Source organism: Sminthopsis crassicaudata, chromosome 1, assembly GCF_048593235.1.
Source record: "Sminthopsis crassicaudata isolate SCR6 chromosome 1, ASM4859323v1, whole genome shotgun sequence".
Lineage (NCBI taxonomy): Eukaryota > Metazoa > Chordata > Mammalia > Dasyuromorphia > Dasyuridae > Sminthopsis > Sminthopsis crassicaudata.
The window spans coordinates 396738664-396745588 of NC_133617.1; the positions used below are offsets into that span (position 1 = coordinate 396738664).

Genomic DNA, 6925 nt, shown 5'->3' on the forward strand with positions numbered 1-6925 from the left:
TATGAGTCCCTTGAAATGCTAAGGGGTGCAATGGATAGTACTCTGGCATTAGAGTGAAAAATTACCTGGGTTCAAATTGCTCTAATCACTTACTATCTACTGAGCAGACCTGAAGGTCTCACCACCTTCCCTTGCTCTCCAGGCCCAGAGACTCATAAGATTCATAGACTGTTAAAAGAGGAAGGGGCCCAAAATATCATCAACTCCAACCTTTACAGCTTCAGCTTCCTCATCTGTAAAATGAAGTTAGAGATTTATGGTCTCTAAGGTCTCTTTCTAAATCTATAAGTCTATGATCATCATGTTATCCTTACTCTCCACAATTATTTCTCCTCCTTTGTCTCCAGGCCAAACCTCTGGAGGACCAGAGTTGGAATCCTAGCTTTCTGCAGCTTGCTACCTGTGTGATAATAGGTGATTGACTTTCACTCTTTTGATTAATTCAAGGTTTTTTAAGGGTCCTTTCAGCTCTAAATTCTATGACATGCCTCCCACCTCTTGGCAGACAGATGCAGGACCACAGCTGCAAAGGGAAGCATGCATTTATAGACATGGCCAATGTATGGATTTCTTTAGTTTGACTGTATTTGTCAAAAAATGGAGAACTTGGGATTCAATGGTATGGAGAGGGTCATGGCAGGGGAGGAGATAGTAGGCAGTGACTGAGAGGCAAAAAAATAAAAGCCTCAATAAAATATTTTTAAATACATAGAATAAAAAATACTGGATAATGAACAGGGATATTTTGTTACTAATTTTTTAAAATGTAATAGCCTTTCTAAGGATAAAAATGTGAAAAAGGTACATTTGTTTTCAAGATTTCTGTGATTCATATGAGGAAATGTTTTTACTTTTTCACAGTTATTAAATTCATGCATTTTTAAAATAGAAAATAAAGAAATAAAGCATAAGGTCCTATTTTTTTTTTCTTTGCAGACCATGAGATTCTTATTGGTCCTTGTCCTCTTGGGAGGAATAGCCTGCAGTTTCCATGGTAAGTTGATCCCTCCCTCTTGGATTCTGGTCAAGGCGTCTTATTCTGTCTATCTTCCTGCCCCACTCCTCTACAATGCAACATGGGAATTGAGGAAAACTTGGGCCACTGAAGCCGAGGTTGGATAGCACCTATTGAAGTCTTCTAAGAATTGTTCTCTTTCCCCAGACTCCTGATTCCTTTAGGTTCTGCCTGTTACATAGCACTTACAAACCTTCTTTGATATTTCTAGGATTTAATGGAAGAGTGGGAGGGGGGAAGGTTATAGAGAATTTTCTCTGACCTTTAGGAAAATTTATCCTAAGGTAGCCAAAATGTATATCATGTGACATGGTAGGGATTTCTAGATTAAGCTGTAATGCCCTATCAAGCCTTTTTGCAAGGAATTTTTTTTCCTGAGGCAAATGGGGTTAAGTGACTTGCCCAGGGTTCACCCAGCTGGTTAGTGTTAAGTGTCTAAGGTAGGATTTGAACTCAGGTCCTCCTGACTTCAGAGATAGTGCTCTATCCACTGCAGCACCTAGCTGCCCAAGGAAATTTAAAAGTCTTCACTTAGTGGAAAGCAAAAAGTAGTCATAGATAGACAATCCTTCAGGGCTTTGTTTCCCTATTTGCTAGAAGGGTATCACACAAGAATTATATCTCTTACACCTAAGCAGATATTTGTAGTGCAGGAGGACAATTATTTTGCTGATTCCAGGATAAAAACCACCTCCTCGGATCAGGGAAGGTGAGGGTCCTAGGAAGTAGTTTAATCTCAGATAATAGCTAAACTTCATCCAGCTTCTCTCTACCCCCACCAAAACTTATTATATATATAAAAAAAAAATCCCAGAAAGCAAAGAGTCATTTATTAAAACAAACCAAAAAATGCGTGTATAAGATAATGAGTCTTATAACTCAAACAAAATTCTGCATTCTGAAAGTGGGGTCTATCCAACACCACAGAGAAGGAGGGATATGGATATGGAATATGAAGTTGGATTCTTTTGGAAGCCCTCAGGTCTTTGAGTCTACTTGCACAGATACATTAGTGGTCTCATGGGTGATAGGGATGGGGTACTGAGTAAGCTCAGACTTGGTAAGCATCAGTTCAAGGATGGGAAGAAAAATTACCTTCTTTTGGATTCTGGGTGTCCTAGACCATGGAGAGAGCTGAAGTTGTTTTATTTTTGTTACATAATTTCTGTTTTGGAGGGGTTTGAGAGATACTGAGAGGCAGCAAAACATTTTTAGTCCTCTATCTTGTTGCTTGTATGACCTCAACTATTAATATTATTATTGCTTTTAATAATTATTATTATTATTATTATCATTATCATCTCAGCCCTTCTGGCTCTAAATTTTAGATCCTGTGATATGGTAAATGTGGAATATGAGCAACTTGAGTCCTTTAAAGTTTCATCAGACACCTTACTTTACAGGAACTGCCTAGAGTTCCTGAGTTGTGAGTTGCCTTGGCTCCCTTAGAAATCTCTCACATCTTCCTTATGGAGGGAAATACCTACAATTCTTACTAGGTCCTTAAGCCTTTGCTAAAATATTGAGTCTTTAGGAGAAAGGCTAGAGAGGCTCCAACATAATGATGTCTTTGTGTCATTCCTCTTGCCTAGAACTGGGTCCCTCCTCATCACAGTCTCAGAAGCTTTCTCTTCCTTCAGAACTCTACTCAGCTGCCTCCTCTTTCAAGACATTTTCTTTGATTTCCCTATTTGTTGGAGTTTCTTCCCACTTTAAATTACCTCCTCTTTACATCTCAGTGTAAATACCACATTCTGGCCTTACTCCCACCTCCAGGAGAATGTGACAGCAGAGACTATTTTATTGCTATTTCCCCATTCCCTAGAAAAGTGTTACTCACATAGTGGATATTTCACAAAATGAACTGAAAGAAATTTAATCCTCACTGGAAACCTGCAAAGTTGTCCCTATTTCCACGTCAGTATACTGGCTCTCAGAGAACCAGAGGGACTGGCCCTAAGCCCACCCAAATGAACTATAACAGTGATCACCTGGAGATCTTCAAGATCTCCATACTCCTAATGCTCCTCCACCTGTCACACCTGAGAGCAAAGCTTCTCTTTTTGCTGTCTCTTCTAGGTGTACTTTCTAACCAGCTTTCTGGCATTGGGAATGGCTTTTTTACCGCTGGTGAAGAGAAACCTGGAGGCACAATCGTGGCCATTCGAATCTACCTGGGGGCTTTAGGCGAATTCAAGGGGTAAGTGGAACCCATGGAGTCCCCAGGCCTTTTCCACACAAACCTTGTCAGATTTTGTAAAGGCAATAAACACTAGACAGAAAGTCAGGAGATAATATTCTATGTGAACTTGGAAAAGTCATGACCTCTCTAAGCACTGGTTTCTTCATCAGCCTAATGATGGGATTGAATTAGATGATTTCCAAGATTCCTTTGAACGCTGACATCCTCAGAGTTTGCTCCAATACTTTATTTAGGTTCTAAGGTCTCTCTCAGCTCCAACATACAATGTTCTAAATGTCTCTTCCTGTTCTGAGACTATGATTCCAAGCTCCTAATGGCACAAGTTTCTATGATGGGTTTTTTAGAAACAGAACTTCTGCCTTCTGAGGACTGATAATAAACATAGATGTACTGAAGTAGGACATGAACTGAAGAACAAAATCAGGGGTTGTACAAGACAACATGTGAGAAAGATTTTACCACTGGGATTTTCTGGATGAGCAAGCACAAGCATAGGGAAGGTCTGAAGGTCCATCACTTCTCCATTTTCCAGTCTGTCTACTCTCACCCCAGGAATCACAGGAACCTACACTTTAGAGTACCTCAAGCTTAAGGACAAGACCCCTGTAGTGTCTGAAGCCACAGCTCCACTAAGGAGCTTTGGCCAAGGAGTTAGGCAGACTCCTGACTCATACACAGATAGCTACTGTTACTTGTATATTTTAAGAAATAGTCTCAGTTTCCCTTTTTCCTTTTCTTTTTCCTACTGCTTTTCCCCAAGCCATGAGGGAGAGAATGAATGATTGAATGATCACAGAGTCATAAAATGCCATCTCTGATAAGATCTTTGAGATTATGAAGCCTGGGTCTTTTACATTACAGATCATAGGATCTAGAGCTGGGTGGGACCTCAGAGGCAAACTAGTCCAGCTCTGCTCCTCATAGCAAGAAAGAATAATAGGAATTCCTTCCAGAAAATCATTTCTATAATTATCTATGTTTTATAAAGCATTTCTTTACAACCACGTTTTGAGATGAATAGTACAGCATTATACCATTTCACAGATGAGAGTAATAGAATCCAAGGAAGCTGTTACCAAATTCATTGCTTATTCAGATACACATAGATAATAAGCATCACACCCTGGGTCTTTTGACTGCAGGTCTACACATTTACTACCATCCTGGGGATAGAGTAAGGATACAGAAAGTGAGGGGCTCCATTTTTTGGATGTAGGGGGAAAGATGTATTTCCAGGTTGACTGACAGACCAAACTCAGGGCAAATATAAGAGATCCACTAGGAGAAACCTTGCACAGCCAAGGGAATAGGTCATGTTGTCTTTAGACTTGTAGATATTTTCTATATCCTTTGGGAAAAGTCATTTCATATCACTGACCTCAGTTTCCTCTTATATAAACTGAGGAGGCAGGGAATGATTAAACACTATGACGTCTAAGGTCCCTTCTGAGATCTGAATGACATGACAAAACCATCAAGACTTAGCATCCACCCTTTATAAAAGGCCATCACATAGAAGTCACTCAGTGAAGGCTTGTTGCTAATAGTGTTGTAGATCTACCCCATGTCAGAACTTGAAGATTCCTCAGGATATGCAATGTCAGATCTGGGAGAAATATCAGAATATAAGGTCAGGAACACCCCTTAAAACTTATAAGAGAGCATGTGACAACTATTACAGACCTTAAAGTTCTTAATATTCAGCTACCTCACTTTGTAGAAAAGATATAAGTTCATTTAAAGAAAACTTGCTTTGATGCTTAACTGCAGGAAATTTAAATTCACAGTTATTGAGCCCTTTTAAGTTTGCACAATATTTTCCTTACAGTAAATCTGTGAGGTAGGCAATGCAACTATTACTATCTATACTGTTACAAATGAGGAAACTGAGGCCTGAAGTCACTTGCTCGAAATCACCCAGATAAGAAGGGTCAGAATTAGGTTTGAACAATGGCATCTTTGCTCCAAGTTTAGAATTCTTTCCACTACAGTGTCTTACAAATGTACCTACAGAGATTAAACATCATGAATGAATTTCTGGCTATTTGGTACACAATGGGGGCTATAAGATCTCCTTTTCTGGAAATTACCCATGACAGAAACTATAAAAATATCCAACTTCTTTCCCATAATTTACTATCTCCAGCTTGAGGAAGAGTTTTCCTATATAGAGACAAATGCTGGAGGAGGCAACTCTGGGGTTCAAAGAAGTTTTAACACTTATCCTTTCTTCTAGGATCCAGGTGAAAGTAAATGATCAATGGAGTGAAAAATATGGACTCTCAGGGGGCAATCCTGAGAAATTCACCCTCTGGAAAGGAGAAAGCATAACAAAAGTATCAGGCTATCATAACCTCTGCATCCACTCAATCACAATGGAAACCAACTTAGGGAGAACTTTTACAATCGGGGAGCCCACTGGCCAGAAATTCACTGCCTCCCCCCCTGAGGAGGGGATGGTGCTTAGTGGTATCAGGGGTTTTTATGGGGCCATATGTATCCAAAAAATGTCATTTGATTGGAAACACGCTCCTAAAAAATCAACCATCTGAAATAACTCTACCTGAATGAGACCCTTGCTGAAAACACCCCAATAGTGCCTACTGAAAACAACTGACACATTCTTCCCAGAAAGAATCCTAGGACACCCCCTGGATCTCTTTTGAAGACACCTCAACTTCACAACCGTGTTACTTAGCTTCCTACAACTACTGTCCACTAAGCCATCTGTCCCTTCTAAGAAAAGATTTAAAGCTGTAGTTACCTGGAGTTGTTTTTGTAAGGTTATATATTCCATGACCTGGGTTACTCTTCCAGAGACCTTAAGCTGGTCAATCATCATAAAATCTGAAAGAAGAGATGGTACCCATGACCCAGATGATGTGACTAAAGGAAGAAAAGAAATTAAGGCGGTGGTGGGAGAACAACTTGAGGGGATTTAGAAATCTAATCAGTCAATAAAGCCTCTGTAAAAGCTGTGTTCCTCGTGGTAGACTATGTTCTTTGTTGGGAAATGTATTTGAGGTTTATGAGTGTAGATGTGGTACCAACAGAGGATCCCATTCCTTTGTAGCAAATCCTCAAATCAGGGGAAATAGGGGTTGTCTGTTGTGGAAAGGAGAATTGACTAAGGTCAAGAAATCATAATGCTTTGCTCTCTGTGAGACTAATAGAGCATGAAGTGTCTGTGCTCAAATCCAGGGAACATTTGGGTACTTTCCTCAATTCCATTTTCCAAACTTTGGGGTATTAGGACACTGAGGATAGAGTAAGGAATCCTGGGTTCCAGAATTGATTGTGATTTACTAGAGCTATTAGGCCAAGGTTGACTGACTCTAATTGCTTTATACCTCCTCTGACTCAGTTTCCTCATCTATTAAATGAGGGAGATAATTGTGAACTGACTTATTTCATAGGATAAGGAGGAGAATGCTATCTAAACTATGAAACTCAATGCAAATGGGAGCAATGCCAGCAATTGATGACCTCTTCCCTGAAATACATTGGTATTAACCAAACCTTTATATGGGATACACTATGTGCTAACCACTATTGTTAAGAACTTCACAAATATCTCATTTGATCTTTACAACAACCCTGGAAAAGGGGTGCTATTATTATCCTCAAACAGAGATTAAATGACTTGCCCAAGATTGTACATCCACCATAAGTCTGAAGTTCAATTTGAACTCAGATCTCTTCCACTC

The 6925-nt window shown here is 39.7% G+C and overlaps 1 long non-coding RNA gene across 1 annotated transcript; it reads left to right on the top strand.

Annotated features, from left to right (window-relative positions):
- The first annotated feature begins 344 nt into the window (after window positions 1-344).
- On the top strand, window positions 345-6173 carry LOC141554531 (uncharacterized). Its single transcript, XR_012485885.1, has 4 exons — window positions 345-414; window positions 937-994; window positions 3095-3215; window positions 5455-6173. It is a non-coding gene; the product is annotated as an uncharacterized LOC141554531 (long non-coding RNA).
- Window positions 6174-6925: the final 752 nt, after the last annotated feature.